Here is a 22,001-nt window from a genome sequence, read left to right on the forward strand (position 1 = left end):
CTGTTCTGGATCTTCTGGAGTCTCGGCGGCATTCCCCCCACCACGTATTCCAGCACGGGTCTGATAAACGCCAGATACAGCGTCTTTCCGCGGAGTGGAGACAGTGTGGTCGTGGGGCTGAGGATGGGTTAGAGGAGGCGCATTTTGCCAAGCGAATTACCCCGTATTTAGGTGATGTTCGTCTTCCACGTAAGGCGCCTATCCAGTGTGACGACCAGGCAGCGGCCGGTGTTCGACCATGGGATGGAGCCTCGCATGATGAGGACTGGTGGCAGAGCTTCAGGTATACGTTTCCTCGTGAAGATCACAGCCTGGCTCTTGGCTGCACTGAACATGAGCCGCCACATGGTGGCCCAAGCTCCTAGCTTGTGGCAGACTATTTGTATCCTTCGACGCATCAGATGTGGGTTGATGCTCTGGTGTATAGGTCTGTATTATCGGCATACATTCCTGTAGGTATCCGTTGCGTTCGCGGCATGTCCGCCATGAATAGGGTATTCAAGAGGGGCTCCAACACTGAGTCCTGTGGGACGCCGGCAGCTATTTCCCGTGGTGTTGACGTCCCGTCTTCTGTCATCACATGGAAGGTACTTCTCGCCAGGTAGGAGTGTGACACCGGAAATCCCTGTACTAGTAACTTGTAGCCTAGTACGTTGTGCCACACGCTGTCGAAGGCGCGGGAGACGTACGGAAGTACCGCCCCATCTTACTCCCTCTTCTCCAGCGCCCCCATCGCCTGCTCCACTAGTCCCAGACTCAGGCCTATGATGTGATTAGGCATCATGGGTGTCGTTGGCTTTTCTTGTGGTACTGGCCTGGTTGGCCGCAATCAGTACAGACACGATCGTCTGCGGTAGTTGTAGTAGCAGCTGTTTGAACTCCCGCAGCATCTCTCGTAGTTCTGCGGCGTCGGTGGCTACAGTGGTCGGAGGTGGTTGGGCGGGAGTAAGTGGTGGGCGGAAGGGGGAGGGATGGGGTTTGGTGCTGTGAAGGCCTCCCTCCTCCGTGCCTACGCCTTGCGCTGCGCGGCAATGCCGCTCCGCATGCCGCACCTGCTTGGCGTGTTGCTGTGCCGCTTATGGAGGAGTTTCCTATGCGACCACTGCCGCCGTCACCGCTGATGCTGCATTAGCGTAGTTTCTTCCCGGCTGAACACTCCTCGCCTGTGCCTACCTCCCTTTTTCAGCTGCTTTTTTGAAGGCTTTGCAGCCGCAGAAGCTGGCAACGTGTTCTTCATTGCAATTGCAGCACGTGGGTGTCTTCTTGATCGGGAACGAATATTCCCGCCCCAGGTGGCCCCCAGCACACTTTACGCAGCTTGCGGACATTTTGCCAGGTGGTTCATTCCCTGGCTGTTGAAGCATCGAAGCGACCCTCTCCACCTCATCGGGTTTTCAACTGTGACCCCGCTGACACTTCCCACTCTCGTTTCTTGAAATATCGATGTGTCATCCAGTATGGCCTGGAAGGGCGGTGTGTCTGCTTGTCTTTCGGCGACTTCATCCGGGATACTGTCCTTATGGGTATCCCTTGGCCTCAAGAAGCTCCTGAGGTACTGGGGGTCCATACTGTAGGACAGGCGGCGAAAGACTACTATCAGAGTCTTTGTCGGTTCAGAAGAGTACGTGAAACAGTTTAGACCACGGCTGTCAATAAGGTCAGTAACGCTTTTGTACTCTTCCGCGGTTCGCGTCACGATTCTGTACATATCGTGACTTGCTATCTTCGTAGTAAAGTTGTTCTTGACGACCGCGAGGATCACCTGTTCTGCTTCTTTAAAGGAGCCTGGCGATTTCACCATGGTGGGTTGTGGCGGGGGCCCCTTGCTTCTTTGCTGCTCGTCTGCTGTCTCCTCCTCCTTCTCTTCGAGCTCAGTAAACCGATTTTTAACCACCACTCCTGCAGTAGTGGCCATCCGTACGGCGTGGAACGAGACAGATGCGCTGGACAAAGTCGGAACGGTCACCAACATCGAACGCAACCTGTCGGCAGTGCGAGGAACGCTTCTAGCGGGCGCGGACCCAGTAGTGTACGCCATGAAACGGCCGCCACCGGGGAAAACAGTGGTAGCGGGTGCGGACGGAAGAGGGAACACCTGGCGACCAACAGACACGGTCGTAGCGGGAGCGGACGGCGTAGGAAACGCCAGACACCGCCCAGACTTAAATACAGGACACGGTCAGCCCGTCGTTCAGTCACAGGAAGGATCTGCTGAAGGCGCCGAGGTACGACGTCGAAATATTGTGTTTCGTAAACGCAGAGCACCGGCGGTGCACCCGATTCAACGGGAAAGTCTAAGAAATTACAAAGAAATGTTGATTTCCGCTCATATCAGGAAGTATTGCCTGCTCAAACAGTTTTCAAGTATTCCCTTGTCTGGCACTGCTGCGTTTTTGTCTAGTCCCTTACTACTTCGCAGCACTATGTATTCCTTGATGCGAAACACAGCGCAATGCAGCACCATTATCCTTTGAAACTTCCTGGCAGATTAAAACTGTGTGCCCTACCGAGACTCGAACTCGGGACCTTTGCATTTCGTGGGCAAATGCTCTTTCAGGAGTGCTAGTTCTGCAAGGTTCGCAGAAGAACTTCTGTAAAGTTTGGAAGGTAGGAGACGAGGTACTGGCAGAAGTAAAGCTGTGAGTACCGGGCGTGAGTCGTGCTTCGGTAGCTCAGTTGGTAGAGCACTTGCCCGCGAAAGGCAAAGGTCCCGAGTTTGAGTCTCGGTCGGGCACACAGTATTAATCTGCCAGGAAGTTTCATATCAGCGCACACTCCGCTGCAGAGTGAAAAAAAAAAAAAACATTATCCTTTGTTTGAATAGCTCTGTCTAAACATGGCTATGTAGTTTTGTGTGACTATTTTAGCCAACTAGACATTTAGTTTTGGTATTCTTTCGAACTAAAATATTGTCTTCGACTATGGTTCCCCATATGTCTCTTATGTAATTTATGATATTGTGAATCTATTTAATGCGTGGAAGTGAATGCAAGTAGTTAGTTGGTAATGTGATGAAAAGAAAGAGTGGAGGTGGTAGAGGTGGACTGGAGTGGCAGGTGATGCAGAGTGAGAGTCAGGAGTGAGAGAAGAAAACTTGATTTTCATGTGATTCTTTCAATAAATTTGTACTCCGATACTATCTGGTTGTTCATTGTTTCCTGTGTTTCAGCGCTTTATACAGGTTGGTCAGAAAATGTGTAAATGCTTGTAGGGATGTTACAGGGCAGGTTGAACTGAGACATAAATGTTAAGAAAGAAATTCGGTACGTTGCGCCGTCTCCGAGTTATTTAGCATTGAAGTTAACCAATCGGGGCGTCGCGCACTCACATTCAAGCGGCCTGCCAGGGGCGGTGTTGCCCAACGAGTGCTTTGTCTCGTTAGCTGAAACTTGAATTTACGGGCGCGACGCCCCGATTGGCTAACTTCAATGCTAAATAACTCGGAAACGGAGCAACGCATCGAATTTCTTTCTTAACATTTATGTCTCAGTACAACCTGCCCTGTAACATCCCTACAAACATTTCACACATTTTCTGACCACCCTGTATATTTGGCAGTTTTCTTGAGAAGTGAGTGTTTTTTTTTTCTTGTTTTACTAATTTCCTGATACTCATCACTTTCTATTCCACTTGGTCTGTCATTTTTCAGTTTAAGGTGGTTTGCAAAAATATGAGTGGTTTGATCTGTTTTTCAAGTCGTGAGGCACTTTCTATACCAGATGTCAAGTGTTCTTCCAGGTTTTCTGATGTAGAATTTTTTCGCTGCCCTGCAGTTCAGCTGGTAGATACAAGACTGTTTGTTTGTGTCTGGTTTTGGTTTTAGTTCTGGGAAGTGTTTCTGTATTGAATTACCCGTTTTGAAGGCAATCTTTCTGCACTGGTTTTTGAACATATTACCTATTTTGAATGTGAGTTTATTGTCGTAGGTATACTGTTGTGTATCTTTTTCTTATGACTGTGCTACTCGTATGTGTTGGTGTGTTTGGTTTTATTTGTTTTACCTTTTGGTACTTGCTTTTCTGTTAAACTGATCTACCAATGTTTCGTTACATCAGACTCTAATGCTACGTTACTCATAGACAGCCGGCCGAAGTGGCCGAGCGGTTCTAGGCGCTACAGTCTGGAACCGCGGGGCCGCTACGGTCGCAGGTTCGAATCCTGCCTCCTGCATTGGTGTGTGTGATGTCCTTATTTTAATTAGGTTTAAGTAGTTCTAAGCTCTAGGGGACTGATGACCACAGCAGTTAAGTCCCATAGTGCTCAAAGCCATTTCAGCCATTTTCGTCATAGACGCTATTTACTTTTGATTAAAGTGTTTAGGGGAGTCTTAATGAATCATTTTAGTGTATATCTGACTACAGTTGGTTTGGCATTCTTAGGGTAACTAGAGTTTGCGTTTATTCTTGTGTCTGTTGTTGTGGCTTTCTTATACAAGCCAAAGTTGTAGTTGTGTATGAATATACTCAGGAAGGTGAGTATATTTTACTGTTGCTCATCTCTCAAAACTTTATGTTCTTATGCCTAGTATATGTGTCAATGAGTGATTTTGGCACTTTGATCCGAGGTTCATTTGCCATCTGTAGTATGATTAAATTATGTAAAGCTTTTGTTACTACATCTTTAAATGATGGTTTTTCTATTTTTGTGTAGGATTCAAGAAGATGTTGGCTAGTGTTACTGAAATTAGTTAAACTACAGTTAAATCATCCTGTACATAATAATCCTGAATGAAATCAAATACTTTTTTGTGTTACTAACTGTAATCATTTTAGTGTTTCATGTGTATTTTCTTGAAGTAGCTAGTTCTCCATATCCACATAGTCCTCTACAAGTTTAATGCTTTACTCAAAGTGATGCAACGGTATGTATTTTTGATTGATAGGATAACAATGTTGCTGTTCTTAGGACTTTTGTATCTAGCATGCCTACCGTTAGTTTAATGGTTTTTCATATTCTCCTATCATTTTCAAGCTTATGCTATTGGGTGAGCTGTGACTGCATTTGTTTTGCAAGTAGGTATGTGAGAGCTACTCTAAAATTTACTGTTTATCTTATAGGAGTGATTTTTTTACGGATTTTTTGCCAGAATCTCATTCTGGGTGCCTCAGCGTTTCTTTTCTTACAAGTCTCAGATTTTCCATGTCAGAAAACTAACCAATATGCCCATTGTTTTTGAGTGTGTCTTTAACATGCGATTGAAACATGTTCGTTGGGTTTAACTGTAGCTTTCGTAAGCTTTAGTGCTGCTTTCCTCTGATTTTTCTATGTATTCTTTTGTTTCCATGGATCTTAAAATATTTTCGTTGTCATATTTTGGTTTAATATTTTCCACTAGGCATTCCTTCTTTAGATGTTTAAGTTTTGGTACTGATTTATTGTTTGCTTTTTATTGTTTCCTTTCTGGGTCCCTATTGGCTCGTTTAGAAATTGTTATTTTATTGCTACTCTAGTTAGAGATGTATTTGCTGTACTATGGTCATTTTATTCTTCTCTCATGAGAATACACTGCAGTTAGATTCCTCTATTTATTGTTCATTTCCTGGTAAACCAAAATAGTATTTCAGATAATTGTTCTGTTTATTGTAACATAGCTTAGTGTTATGTCTGTAATATTTAAAACTCTTAGCTGTAAATTAATTCTTATATTATTTGATGTTTTTGGGTTTTCTGTGGCACATTCTGATGTCTCCAATTTTATTTTTGTCCTTTACTTGCATATTCTTTATGATCCTGCATGTGCAGTGTTCGACGTTTTTCATTATGGAAGTGAAAACACTTCCACTCTTTAATTACTGTACTGTCTGAATATGGTTTTCATTTACGTTCTGTGCAGGGTATTCTAAATAATGACTTAATTTCGTCTCTCACCCCAACATACTCCGCAATTTGTCTGATTTGGAAATGATTTTATTGTTACATTTATAATCTAAGTGTGGTCAATATGCTAACACAAATGAAGCATTGATTGACTATCCAGTCCATAGACCCATTTCAGATAAGTTGACTGATGCTGTCACCATGTGGAATGCCAAACAAAAGCCAAATTTGTTCACATGAAATAAAAGATTACTTACTTATTATATTCATGACGTGTATAGGGGATATTACGCACAGGGGCGATACTTGAAACACACATTCAAAGAGGACAGCCTACTAACAAGCCCCTAATCACTTTCCCCATACAGCATTTGTGATTTCTCAGGTTTCATCTTCGTAAAGTAATCACATACCGGGCTTCGTGACGCCATAGCTGAAGACAGAAGAACCAGCACAAACGGAAATGGAGGCGGGAGCAAACTGCAGAAACAGCGGATACGCTACTGGGATCCCTACATTCCGTTAGTATGTATAATATACCCGTCCAGCTAATTTTCATGTAGACAAAAGGAATGAATTTGGAGAAGAGGCACATTAACTATAGACTCACAAATAATGTCACGTAATTCTAATTAATAACAAAATATAAGAGAAAAAATTTTTGCCCCGAAGGTGGTACGAACCATTACTATAAATTCACCATGCTTCCTAGCCCTTCCCGTTCACCATTACACCATCAATGATCCGACAAATCAGGTTCCTTGCAAGTAAACGTACATGCAATTTATGTATATGTCTAAAAACTGCCATTCTGAATTTTCTTTAATTCAAAATGTGGTATGTTTATTTGCGTCTTTTTAATATGATTCTTGTACATAAACAGAGAAGAGTATGTTGTAAGAGATGTGTAATTTAACTGAATGTTTTTCACACTTTTATTATTTTGAATGCGAACAGTGTTCGTTATTTTATTATTTGTTAGAGTTTTCAAATCAGATATTATGACATTTCGGAATAGGGCAGTCAATTCCAAACAAAGCTTTATTTTCGGAAATCTTAAGCTTCATGCCGCTGTGTGTCACAAATATTTGGACACTCCTGAAAGTAATTTATGAACTAGTATGTTAAACGTGTTTCAGCATCTGCTCCGTGCCCGAATCTCGTCCGAGACAGAGCAGGAATGAAACATCAGTGTTAGGATACAATTGTTCTGTTCCAAGCACGAGCGGAGTGGAACAGCGTTATTTATTTAAAAAAATGGTTAACTTTCTGTGTCTAGCTTGAGATGTAATATGGTACTGTTATCCGGGACAGAGCGGAATGAAACACCACTGTTTCAAAATGTGAACCATAATTGTCTCCAAACACTGAGTTTGTCCACATAGAAAGTGTAGTTCCTATCTTTGTCCGGTTGCCGGCGGATAGTATAGCTTGCAACAGATCACTTGCAAATAATTCCACTCTCTCGTGCCAGATTCACACACGAGACGAGAATAACAAACGTATTATTATTTTATTATGGTGCACAACGCCTGTAAACAATTCCAATAAATACAATATTACAATAAATTTTGTTTATTGGGATGGGTTGTGCAATTTCAGCAAGATTAAGATAAAATCAGTTACTTATTATTAACGTCACATAAAGTTTTACTTAATCACTGCATTTCCCCTCAAAGAATCGTTATTTTGTTGAAGAAATCTCCACCTGAAAACATGTAGCAATGTTGTCTGTCAAACAGTGCACTTGCCTCTAAGCTCATTCACAAAAGTAATCATTTATAACCAGTAAACAAGCTAAATGTATGATAAACAAGAGTAATGATTTTTAGCTATTTCAGTACTGTTATTTGAAAGACTCTTTGCTAGCTGCAGATCATTTATCGAATTTAACACCACTGTTTTTCAAGGTATCAACATTTTTCTTTAAGCAAAATTAACAGTTTTGGGCCTACAATACCACACTTATACAACACTAATGTATTTTCCTGTCAAAAAATTTCATAACAGTTGTTACGAAATAACCACTATTCATAAATGGGCAGGTAATAATTTATTTGTAAGATGCTGTTTGCATTCATAGAAGTTCAATGTATTCACTGTCTAACAAGAATTTATTACCTCAGAGTAGGTCCTCGGCCACCAATACACAATTATTATTTCAATTATGACCAACAACGTTTATGTCTGTATAGAAAATGAATTTAAAACGGCCATACAATATTACACTAAGATGGCTGCTAACATAAGTCTATCACTTATCGATTCTGGATCAGGATTTGTCTTACTCCTAGTATTTATAATCTTTTTGTACCTTCACTATATACATTAACATCTGAAAATATTTCTCAAAGTTAATGGCTTAATATTGATCATTCTAATAAAGTGCGCTGAACTCAATAGCGCTAATGGCTGCGCTCTTTTTTAGCTGAGCAGAAAACTTGACATTTATATAGGACGAGATTACGAAATAAAACTCCAACCAAAGAAGATTCATTTCAGTAACACATAAACTCTATTTTCAACTATTGAGTAGCAACACAATACATCGTTTTACATACCTTTTTCTTATAAGACGTCTATGAGTACAACAGTTCGAACAAGAAGAAGGATTTTACTGCAAAAACCGTAGATACCAAAAGATTGCGATTTTCACTTTCTTTTTCCAAGGGTATTGTCTGAGATATAATTTCTTACAAATATTAAGTTATTATTATATTAACAATGAAGTAAGTTTTATTAGTATTACGAGAATAGGATCAAAATTCAGTCACATTCCATACGATGCTGGCATGAAATTTATTTTGAATAAAATATAGGCGTGGATATTACAGCGACATCTTTCGTCTCAGTGGAGGAATAGTTAGTGAAATATGAGTTATGCGTGAGAATAACCTATGTTTATCTGAGGACCCTCACGCTGGCGCCGGCCGGTGTGGCCGAGCGGTTCTAGGCCCTACAGTCTGGAACCGCGCGGCCACTACGGTCGCAGGTTCGAATCCTGCCTCAGGCATGGAAGTGTGTGATGTCCTTAGGTTGGTTAGGCTTAAGTAGTTCTAAGTTCTAGGGGACCGATGACGTCAGAAGTTAAGTCCCATTGTGCTCAGAGCCATTTGAACCTCATGATGGTCGTGTCTTTTCTAAACATTTTATGTATTGGGAATAATCCACTGCGCGCACCCTGACCTGTGATCTACGCATATGGGGCATATGCTGTAACGTAAGAGATCAGTAGCGCTGTTGGACGTGGAAGTTTACGCCTCTGTGTCGCCCTTCTAAGATTTCATGGACACCTCAGAGAAACCGGCCATAAATATAAAAGCACAAGACGAAATAAGATTGTAAATCTTAGCTCTTAAATCGTGTTCATTGTGGCCGGACTTATTGATCAATGTATTTGAGTTTATGAGTTACTGGTATTTGGGTCTGTCTTCACAGTTGATGTAATTAGTTGGAACAGAAAAGATGATTATCATTGAAGGAGTGCTCGCCATTCAGTAGCTGGAAGTAGTGACAGACCCTTACAGCATCACCCTGCCTGGATACGAAGTCAAGAGGTATACGTTCAGGCACGGCCGTGATAACGGAGTAACCGTGTCACAAGAATGAGACGAAAAGGCGACCGTATTGGAAGAAGAACAGTCAGAGGTGGATTAGACGACATCATGCTGACAGACTGGTCACACAGCGTTACCTTCTCGTGGCGTTACAGCCAAGTCACACAGCAAAAACGGGAGAAAACGAAGCAAGATGAACCAGCAGAGAATAGGCACATTTCATGCAGACATAAATAGTATCCATAAAAATATCTAGTTCCACATGGGAAAATGTACACAAAACAAACACACTACTGGGATATAGCAATGAGGAGAGCGTCAATAAGCAAAAATTTAACGTTTTTAGAAAGAAAAGTTTTCATTTCAAATCAACAGATTCATAAAATCGGAAACTAGCAGCTGAACAACATACTTTACAGAGATTGATTAATGTCTAATCAGAGGAGAAAATTATGAAAATGAATTAGAAACAGTATAACTCATAACCAAAAACAATGAAGATAACTCCCATATTGTACAAAGACTCGTACAAGAACTCAAAACGCAACTAAATAAAAATGAAAACAAGCAGGGAACAAAAAATCCCACAAGATTCACAGACACTGAAGTACACACAAACACAAAACAAGACATAACTAATAAAAGGAAATTATTCAATTTAAATCCCCAAAAGACAAACAGAATAAGAAATCTACTGATGCTACAAAGATGACACGTTGATACAGAACAAGACATACAATCTATTAAAATTCACAAACACGCCACACAAACTTGCAAGAGGCTGTTATATACTAGTTAAAATGTCAAGAATCCAAATGATTGTATCCGGGAATGACAGCCACAAATTTCAAAACTTGGTATAAATAACACAAAAATAAATGAGCAACAGAATATAAGTGACAACTAACTGTTCATGCTAACCACTAAATCAATAAAGAGAAAGACAATCACACAAAATAACACCCTCTTACACATAAGAACAGTCGCACTCTCATGGAAAACAAATGTCAAAATACGTATAGACATCGCAATACAATTAAAAACCGAATGCTAAACATACATCGACAGTTGGAAACACAAAATATTGTAAAAATATGCACTCAACACTCAGAAAAAAGTGAAAATGAAGTACTCAAATAAATGTGTTAAAAAAACTATCCGGTATACTGAGACTGACTACGCACAACTCAAGTGTGAGACACACGGAATAATAAGTTCAGAAATCATAGGAATTGCTAATTTAACCACCTGAAGCAGATGTTTCTCGCATGAAAGTAAAAATAATACCAGAATATATGTAATATAGAAACAAAAGACAGATTACATATCCATGATACTGAAGCAACAAAGAATGGCACGACACGAGAACATATAAAACGACACAAGTAATCGTTATCTGGTAACTTGTAGTTGTTGTGGTCTTCAGTCCTGAGACTGGTTTAATGCACCTCTGCATGCTACTCTATCCTGTGCAAGCTACTTCATCTCCCAGAAACTACTACTGAAGCAACAATGAATGGCAGGACACGAAAGCATATAAAACGACACAAGTAATCGTTATCTGGTAACTTGTTGTTGTTGTGGTCTTCAGTCCTGAGACTGGTTTAATGCACCTCTCCATGCTACTCTATCCTGTGAAAGCTACTTCATCTCCCAGTAACTACTGTACCCTACATCCTTATGAAGCTGCTTAGTGTATTCATGTCTAGGTCTCCCTCTACAATTTTTACCTTCCACGCTGCCCTCCAATATTAAATTGGTGATCCTTGGATGCCTCAGAACATGTCCTACCAACCGATCCCTTCTTATAGTCAAGTTGCGCCACAAAGTTCTCTTCTCCCCAATCCTATTCAATACCTCCTCATTAGTTATGTGATCTACCCATCTAATAATCAGCATTCTTCTGTAGCACCACATTTCGAAAGCTTCTATTATCTTCTTTTCCAAAGTATTTATCGTCCGTGTTTCACTTCCATACATGGCTTCACTCCATACAAATACTTTCAGGAACGACTTCGTGACACTTAAATCTATACTCGATGTTAACAACTTTCCTTGCCATTGCCAGTCTACATTTTATATCCTCTCTACTTCGACCATCATCAGTTAATTTGCTCCACAAATAGCAAAACTCCTTTACTACTTTAAGTGTCTCATTTCCTAATCTAATTCCCTCAGCATCAAGCGACTTAATTCGACTACATTCCATTGTCCTCGTTTTGCTTTTATTGATGTTCGTCTTATATCCTCCTTTCAAAACAGTGTCCATTAAGTTCAACTGTTCTTCCAAGTCCTTTGCTGTCTCTGACAGAATTAGAATGTCATCAGCGAAACTCAAAGTTTTTATTTCTTCGCCATGGATTTTAATACCTACTCCAAATTTTGCTTTTGTTTCCTTCACGGCTTTCTCAATATATAGATTGAATAACATCGGCGAGAGGCTACAACCCTTTCTCACTTCCTTCCCAACCACTGCTTCCCTTTCGTGTCCCTCGACTCCTGTAAGTGCCATCTGGTTTCTGTACAAATTGGGCCGGCCGTAGTAGCCGAGCGGTTCTGGGCGCTTCAGTCTGTTCGAATCCTGCCTTGGGCATGGATGTGTGTGATGTCCATAGGTTAGTTAGGTTATATTAGTTCTAAGTTCTAGGGGACTAATGACCTCAGATGTTAAGTCCCATAGTGCTCAGAGCCATTTCAACCATTTTGTACAAATTGTAAATAGCCTTTCGCTCCCTGATTTTTACCCCTGCCACCTTCAGAATTTGAAAGAGAGTATGCCAGTCAACATTGTCAAAAGCTTTCTCTAAGTCTACAAATGCTAGAAACGTAGGTTTGCCTTTCCATAATCTAGCTTCTAAGATAAGTCGTAGAGTCAGTATTGCCTCATGTGTTCAGATATTTCTACGAAACCCAAACTGATCTTCCGCGAGGTCAGTTTCTACTAGTTTTTCCATACGTCTGTAAAGAATTCGCGTAAGTATTTTGCAGCCATGATTTATTAAACTGATAGTTCGGTAACTTTCGCGTCTGTCAACACCTGCTTGCTTTGGGATTGGAATTATTATATTCTTCTTGAAGTCTCAGTGTATTTCACCTGTCTCATACATCTTGTTCACCAGATGGTAGAGTTTTGTCAGGACTGGCTCTCCCAAGGCCGTCAGTAGTTCTAATGGAATGTTATGTACTCCTGGGGCCTTGTTTCGACTCAGGTCTTTCAGTGCTTTGTCAAACTCTTCACGCAGTATCATTTCATCTTCATCTACACCCGCCTCAATTTCCATAATATTGTCCACAAGTACATCGCCCTTGTATAGACCCCCTATATATTCCTTCCACCTTTCTGCTTTCCCTTCTTTGCTTAGAACTGTGTATCCATATGAGCTCTTGATATTCATACAAGTGGTTCTCTTTTCTCCAAAGGTCTCTTTAATTTTCCTGTAGGCAGTATCTATCTTACCCCTGGTGAGATGTGCCTCTACATCCTAACATTTGTCCTCTAGCCATCCCTGCTTAGCCATTATGCCCCTCCTGTCAATGTCCTTTTTGGGACGTTTGTATTCCTTTTTGCCTCCTTCATTTACTGCATTTTTATATTTTCTCCTTTCATCAATTAAGTTCATCATTTCTTCTGCTACCCAAGGATTCCTAGTAGCCCTCGTCTTTTTACCTACTTTATCCTCTGTTGCCTTCACTACTTCATCCCTCAAAGCTACCCATCCTTCTTCTACTGTATTTCTTTCTCCCGTTCCTGCCAATTGTTCCCATATGCTCTCCCTGAAACTCTGTACAACCATTGGTTTAGTCAGTTTATACAGGTCCCATCTCCTTAAATTCCCAGCTTTTTGCAGTTTTTTCAATTTTAATCTACAGTTCATAACCAATTGATTGTGGCCAGAGTTCGCATCTGGCCCTGGAAATGTCTTACAATTTAAAACCTGATTCCTAAATCTCTGTCTGACCATTATATATTCTATCTGAAACCTGTCAGTATCTCTAGGCTTCTTCCATGTATACAACCTTCTTTTGTGATTTTTGAACCAAGTGTTAGCTATGATTAAGTTGTGCTCTGTGCAGAATTCTACCAGGCGGCTTCCTCTTTCAGTTCTTCCACCCAATCCATATTCACCTACTACGCTTCCTTCTCTTCCTTTTCCTACTACCGAATTGCAGTCACACGTGACTATTAAATTTTCGTCTCCCTTCACTATCTGAATAATTTATTTTATTTCATCATACATTTCTTCAATTTCTTCGTTATCTGCAGAGCTAGTTGGCGTATAAACTTGTACTACTGTAGTAGGCATGGTCTTCGTGTCTATCTTGTCCACAATAATACGTTCACTATGCTGTTTATAGTAGCTTACCCGCAATCCTATATTTTTATTAATTATTAAACCTACTCCTGCATTACCCCTATTTCATTTTGTATTGATAACCCTGTATTCGCCTGACCAAAAGTCTTGTTCCTCCTGCCACCGAACTTCACTTATTCCCATTATATCTATGTTTAACCTATCCATTTGCCTTTTTAAATTTTCTAACCTACCTGCCCGATTAAGGGATCTGACATTCCACGCTCCGATCCGTAGAACATCAGTTTTCTTTCTCCTGATATCGACGTCCTCTGGAGTAGTCCCCGCCCGGAGATCCAAATGGGGGGCTATTTTACCTCCGGAATATTTTAAACAAGAGGACGCCAGCATCATTTAATAATACAGCAAAGATGGATGCTCCCAGGAAAAATTACGGCTATACTTTCCCCTTGCTTCAGCCGTTCGCAGTAGCAGCACAGCAAGGCCGTTTTGGTTAGTGTTACAAGGCCCGATCTTTCAATCATCCAGTCTGTTGCCCCTCCGACTTCTTAAAAGGCTGCTGCCCCTCTTCAGGAACCACACGTTTGTCTGGCCTCTCAACAGATACCTCTCCGTTGTGGTTGCACCTACGGTACGGCTAATCTATATAGCTGAGGCACGCAAGCCTCCCCACCAACGGCAAGGTCCATGTTTCAAGGGGGAGGTGGGGGCTGGTAGATTAATCTGCACAAAACGGTTTTCAAAAATTAAACCATAATAAGTCACAACTTATTCCCTTGCCAAACTGAAATCTGTTCATTGAACTTTACAGTAAATCAGGTTCTCCCACACAGTTCGATAGTACACAATTACGGTATCTGAAAACTGTAATGTATAATACCGAATGTGTACCTAAACAGGGAAAAACAATCAATCAAAGCCATTAGGAAATCTCTCTCTTGGTTACATGGTATTTAAAATTGTAGGAAGTTATACCATCTAAAGAAAAGAAACTAGTCCACTCATTATCTCTCTCTAATCTTTGTTAGTATGAGGTAGCTTAACACATCACAAATACCAAGAACTCGGACTAACCATAAGTGCTTGCTTACAGAATGTTTGTGTGAACAATTGATTTTTTGAGTCCATGCTATGCTCAGTAAGGTTGAAAGCTGTCTGGTCTTCGACATGTAATTACTGTTGTCCTCAATATCTATCGTCGCATATCTTCTTTCCGTAAGTGAGAAATGAGACGTGCTACATTTAGCATCTTAGCTGCATTTATGCAATATTCTAAACTTTTTATCCCTCTCCTCCAGTTGAACTAGACCCCTTTCGAACAAACTAAGTGGTAATTTTCGTCTAATCTAAATCCACACCTCACTCAAGAAGAGATGCCATCATCGACATAACGTCACGCTCAGTACAACCCAGATGTCCAACAATGGACACGTACACTCCTGGAAATTGAAATAAGAACACCGTGAATTCATTGTCCCAGGAAGGGGAAACTTTATTGACACATTCCTGGGGTCAGATACATCACATGATCACACTGACAGAACCACAGGCACATAGACACAGGCAATAGAGCAAGCACAATGTCGGCACTAGTACAGTGTATATCCACCTTTCGCAGCAATGCAGGCTGCTATTCTCCCATGGAGACGATCGTAGAGATGCTGGATGCAGTCCTGTGGAACGGCTTGCCATGCCATTTCCACATGTTGCCTCATTTGGACCAGCGTTCGTGCTGGACGTGCAGACCGCGTGAGACGACGCTTCATCCAGTCCCAAACATGCTCAATGGGGGACAGATCCGGAGATCTTGCTGCCCAGGGTAGTTAACTTACACCTTCTAGAGCACGTTGGGTGGCACGGGATACATGCGGACGTGCATTGTCCTGTTGGAACAGCAAGTTCCCTTGCCGATCTAGGAACGGTAGAACGATGGGTTCGATGACGGTTTGGATGAACCGTGCACTATTCAGTGTCCCCTCGACGATCATCAGAGGTGTACGGCCAGTGTAGGAGATCGCTCCCCACACCATGATGCCGGGTGTTGGCCTTGTGTGCCTAGGTCGTATGCAGTCCTCATTGTTGCGCTCACCTGCATGGCGCCAAACACGCATACGACCATCATTGGCACCAAGGCAGAAGCGACTCTCATCGCTGAAGACGACACGTCTCCATTCGTCCCTCCATTCACGCCTGTCGCGACACCACTGGAGGCGGGCTGCACGATGTTGGGGCGTGAGCGGAAGACGGCCTAACGGTGTGCTGGACCGTAGCCCAACTTCATGGAGACGGTTGCGAATGGTCCTCGCCGATACCCCAGGAGCAATAGTGTCCCTAATTTGCTGGGCAATGGCGGTGCGGTCCCCTACGGCACTGCGTAGGGTCCTACGGTCTTGGCGTGCATCCGTGCGTCGCTGCGGTCCGGTCCCAGGTCGACGGGCACGTGCACCTTCCGCCGACCACTGGCGACAACATCGATTTACTGTGGAGACCTCACGCCCCACGTGTTGAGCAATTCGGCGGTACGTCCACCCGGCCTCTCACATGCCCACTATACGCCCTCGCTCAAAGTCCGTCAACTGCACATACGGTTCACGTCCACCCTGTCGCGGCATGCTACCAGTGTTAAAGACTGCGATGGAGCTCCGTATGCCACGGCAAACTGGCTGACACTGACGGCGGCGGTGCACAAATGCTGCGCAGCTAGCGCCATTCGACGGCCAACGCCGCGGTTCCTGGTGTGTCCGCTGTGTCGTGCGTGTGATCATTGCTTGTACAGTCCTCTCGCAGTGTCCGTAGCAAGTATGGTAGGTCTGACACACCGTTGTCAATGTGTTCTTTTTTCCATTTCCAGGAGTGTATTTTGTAACACAGTCAACATTATCTTTGGTTTCCTTGTTGCTGCCTATTTCCGTTCTTCCTTCCATGACTTTTTTAAATGTTGTCCAATTATTTCTCTCTCTTCACAGGACAAAATTACTTCTTCTCTTAATATGATTATTTCTGTACTATTGCAGTGCATTTCTGTTTGTGTGTTATAACTTTCATTTGGCAGGACAGTAAGGCTCACATAACCTTACTAAGATTGACGTTATAGCAGCATTTATATTAATCTTTCTTCTTATTTTTATTTTTCCCGTTGTTATTACTATTCTCAATAGAGTTTAATGATTATAAGAAAGCTCGTGTACTATGCACATTCCACAGTTAACGATAAAAACAAGGCTGTACGCTGAATGGTACATGACTTCAAATCTGTTGTGTTAGCTGAAAGAGCCATTTTCACTATTTTCGTAGAAACATTTTTCACGTGCCAATTTTATGGAACAAGTGTGGAAGCATTGACTGAGAAATGTTGTACACATTTAAGACGTAATGATAGTGTATTGAAAATGCAACGGAAAGTAATACGTACTGTTCTCTTCATAAGGCTGAGATTTTTAGCTACATGTTGGTCTAATTCATAACTATTTATAAAAGATAGCACCACTACACAGCTATGCTACTCTCTATCTTCTAGCGGTGTAGCTTCTATCACGATTCTGTGAGCAGCAAATTTTAACTACGAAAGCAAAATCACTCTTTAAAGTAACAAATTAATAATTGTGTTGGCGTTTGGACCTCTTGTTATCATTTCTACCTATGTTAATGAAATGAAAATAGTTTGAAATAACTCTGTCTAATAAACATGTTTTATTTTCTTTGCTTTTGTTGTGCACTCACATTTCGACTCTTTTTAAAATGTACCGTCTTCTGTAGGTCAAAGGGACATATTACTGGCGTAATCCCGTTTCATCTTTTGCAGGAAATGGTGCCAGAAGAAACATATTTCATTAAAGTTTCCTTCTCCTGACAGAACCATCTTTCTCTTTCTGTCGCACATATCGTTCTATATCCATGTCAATAAGGTGAACAATGGCTTTGCAATACTCTCTCTGGTTCCCGTGTTTTTTTTTTTTTTTTTTTCATCCGAACCGTAACGAAGTCGCATTAGATCCGAAATTTCCCCTGTGGGAAATACACTGACGTAAAAAAATCACAGCACCAAGTAAGAGTTTTTGGCGTTTTTCTACATCTGAAAGATGATGTCAGTTCAAATTTCGAGACAATCGAATGAGAACCTGTTAGGCTGCCCACTCATGAATGGCATTCCAGGGGGTATTTTCCTATAGGATAACGATCGCCCATGTAACACATGTTCTACAGAGTGTCTTCATCTTGCCTTAGCCTCTCGATAACAAGATCTGTCTCCAATGGAGCAGACGTGAATCATCGTCGAACTACAACTCCATCGTCATCCACAAACAACATTAACGTTCCTCTACTATCAGACCAAGTGCAAAGGCGTGGAACTCGATATCAGAAACTGACATCCGACACCTGTACAACACAAAGCATGTACGTCTGCGATATTGCGTTCCGCGTTCAGGCTGTTACACTGGTTATTAATGTATCAGCATTTCAAGTTTACAGAGGCTTATCTCATGCTTACATTAACCTATCATATTGCAATGTTAATCACTCAAATATGTTAACTGCACAATTGCATTCCCGAAATTTCTTTACTCTAAATAAATTATCTGTTGGTATTATGATTTTTTTTCTTTAGTGTATCTCTAAGGTGATGTCTGGTTTGAGCAACCTTTCACAACCACGGGAAACGTCGAAGATCCGTGATAAGAACTATTTTACTTTATTACTGCCAGATACATAGGCGTCGCGTCTGTAACTGTTTGTGTCTACGCAAGAGTAAACTCGGTATCTCGCTCAACCTGTTCTGTAACGTACACGTTGCTGAATCACGATTATGACAGAAGACTAAACATAATAATACGGAATTTTTGAATCACACACTTTGTATTCCCGTAGTACTGCAATGAGATTATTGCCCTTAGTGAGTTAATTCTACCAGACAAAGTTTAACTTCTATTGAGAACGCAGTAAAAGCAACAAGTACCAACTGTAATTAATGTAGGGACCAACTGTCCCAAATTCAGAAAAATAAATGCTTGACAACAGTGGCTTGGTATTACGCACGAAATAATCCCTTTTCTGGTAAACAGAATTAATTTCATAGGAAATTTATTATTATTTGCAGAACTTTTTACCTCTAAGAGGCAAGAGGTATATTTACATGGATACAATGAACGCCACTGCGATGTTTAGTGAACGATCACATAGTCCGAACTGTTACAGCTTTGCGTCCACGTCTATTGATCGTCAGGTTTGCTGCAGGGTGGTGGATAGTACCTTCCCATATTCCCGCTATTTTTCTGGCGAGGCGAAAAAAATGAGGAGCCTTCTTCGTTCAGAGAGGAAGGTAGGATAGCTGTGGCCCTGATATACGACGTCATTACACTCAAAGGCCCCCTTCCGCGCTTCAGAAGCCCGGTGGCTGTAATTTCCGGACCTGTTCCCACAGCCCGATACGAATATTCGTGCCCTCCGGTCTGTCAGTAAGTACTCGGCTGTCAAGTGCAGTACCTGTCGGCAGCAGTCTTGACGCTCTTCGTGAATCTTCAACGCATTCTTTAAAATTTTCCTCTTGGTACGCAGAGCGGCTGCAGCTGAGTAAGTACACTCGAAATATCCTTGTAAACATGAGATTAAGAAGGCAGACGATAGCAGCAGCCGAGTCGATTTTGTGATCGCTGACTCACAAACAAAAACATTATGCATAGTTCTACACCCTCGTACAGTAATCACTGTGCAACAATTCGGTGTTTCAGCTTCGGGAGTAGTTGTTCTGTCCCACACAGCCAGGGGCTAACATACAGAAATGTAATCCCCCTGGACGCAAACTAGTTTTAGCAGATCGTCATCAGTTCCTGACTGGCTCCGACTGATGAGGAGTCGAGTATAATACCTTATCACTTTAACAACACTTGGGACAAAATACAAAAAAGCCAAGGGATAATACAGTTTCTTAGAATTAATCAAATATAATTCGTAAACTAATCACTAATTCCTTATCATGGGTAAATGCATTAGAATCGCAACGAAAACTAGCAATATAACAGATTATGCAACTCATCCAATCCCATCAGTACTTTTTACACTTCTACGTCACGTTCAAAGGCAATTCATAAGAGCAGAGTTATATTTCCACGTACGCCATACAAGTACGCCGTCAAATCCCTGACTACCTTGAAATTTCTTAAACACAGTCAACATTCAGTAAAAGTAAATCTTGTTACATGAACCAACATTGACAATGCTCCTACTGGTGCACAAGAAAGGTGAATATGCTCCTGTTTAATAGACTCTTAAACCTGGGGTATCAGCTAACTCGTTCTACCTACCTCAACACCTTTGAAACTTTCCCAACAATTTTGTCATGCAAACATACAGGGTGTTTCAAAAATGACTTGTATATTTGAAACGGCAATATAAACGAAACGAGCAGCGATAGAATTACACCCTTTGTTGCAATTTGCTTGGGACAACAGTACATTTTCAGGCGGACAAACTTTCGAAATTAGTTACAATTTTCAACAACAGATAGCGCTGCAAGTGATGTCAAAGATATAGAAGACAACGCAGTCTGTGGGTGCGACATTCTGTACATCGTCTTTCTGCTGTAAGCGTGTGCTGTTCACAACGTGCAAGTGTGCTGTGGACAACATGGTTTATTCCTTAGAACAGAGGATTTTTCTGGTGTTGGAATTCCACCGCCTAGAACACAGTGTTGTTGCAACAAGACGAAGTTTTCAACGGAGGTTTAATGTAATCAAAGGACCGAAAAGCGATACAATAAAGGATCTGTTTGAAAAATTTCAACGGACTGGGAACGTGACGGATGAACCTGCTGGTAAGGTAGGGCGACCGCGTACGGCAACCACAGAGGGCAATGCGCAGCTAGTGCAGCAGGTGATCCAACAGCGGCCTTGGGTTTCCGTTCGCCGTGTTACAGCTGCGGTCTAAATGACGCCAACGTCCACGTATCGTCTCATGCGCCAGAGTTTACACCTCTATCCATACAAAATTCAAACGCGGCAACCCCTCAGTGCCGCTACCATTGCTGCACGAGAGACATTCGCTAACGATATAGTGCACAAGATTGATGATGGCGATATGCATGTGGGCAGCATTTGTTTTACTGACGAAGCTTATTTTTACCTGGACGGCTTCGTCAATAAACAGAACTGGCGCATACGGGGTACCGAAAAGCCCCATGTTGCAGTCCCATCGTCCCTGCATGCTCAAAAAGTACTGGTCTGGGCCGCCATTTCTTCCAAAGGAATCATTGGCCCATTTTTAAGATCCGAAACGATTACTGCATCACGATATAGTGCACAAGATTGATGATGGCGATATGCATGTGGGCAGCATTTGTTTTACTGACGAAGCTTATTTTTACCTGGACGGCTTCGTCAATAAACAGAACTGGCGCATACGGGGTACCGAAAAGCCCCATGTTGCAGTCCCATCGTCCCTGCATGCTCAAAAAGTACTGGTCTGGGCCGCCATTTCTTCCAAAGGAATCATTGGCCCATTTTTAAGATCCGAAACGATTACTGCATCACGCTATCTGGACATTCGTCGTGAATTTGTGGCGGTACAAACTGCCTTAGACGACATTGCGAACACCTCGTGGTTTATGCAAGATGGTGCCCGGCCACGTCCACGTATCGTCTCATGCGCCAGAGTTTACACCTCTATCCATACAAAATTCAAACGCGGCAACCCCTCAGTGCCGCTACCATTGCTGCACGAGAGACATTCGCTAACGATATAGTGCACAAGATTGATGATGGCGATATGCATGTGGGCAGCATTTGTTTTACTGACGAAGCTTATTTTTACCTGGACGGCTTCGTCAATAAACAGAACTGGCGCATACGGGGTACCGAAAAGCCCCATGTTGCAGTCCCATCGTCCCTGCATGCTCAAAAAGTACTGGTCTGGGCCGCCATTTCTTCCAAAGGAATCATTGGCCCATTTTTAAGATCCGAAACGATTACTGCATCACGATATAGTGCACAAGATTGATGATGGCGATATGCATGTGGGCAGCATTTGTTTTACTGACGAAGCTTATTTTTACCTGGACGGCTTCGTCAATAAACAGAACTGGCGCATACGGGGTACCGAAAAGCCCCATGTTGCAGTCCCATCGTCCCTGCATGCTCAAAAAGTACTGGTCTGGGCCGCCATTTCTTCCAAAGGAATCATTGGCCCATTTTTAAGATCCGAAACGATTACTGCATCACGCTATCTGGACATTCGTCGTGAATTTGTGGCGGTACAAACTGCCTTAGACGACATTGCGAACACCTCGTGGTTTATGCAAGATGGTGCCCGGCCACGTCCACGT

Source organism: Schistocerca gregaria, chromosome 1, assembly GCF_023897955.1.
Source record: "Schistocerca gregaria isolate iqSchGreg1 chromosome 1, iqSchGreg1.2, whole genome shotgun sequence".
NCBI lineage: Eukaryota > Metazoa > Arthropoda > Insecta > Orthoptera > Acrididae > Schistocerca > Schistocerca gregaria.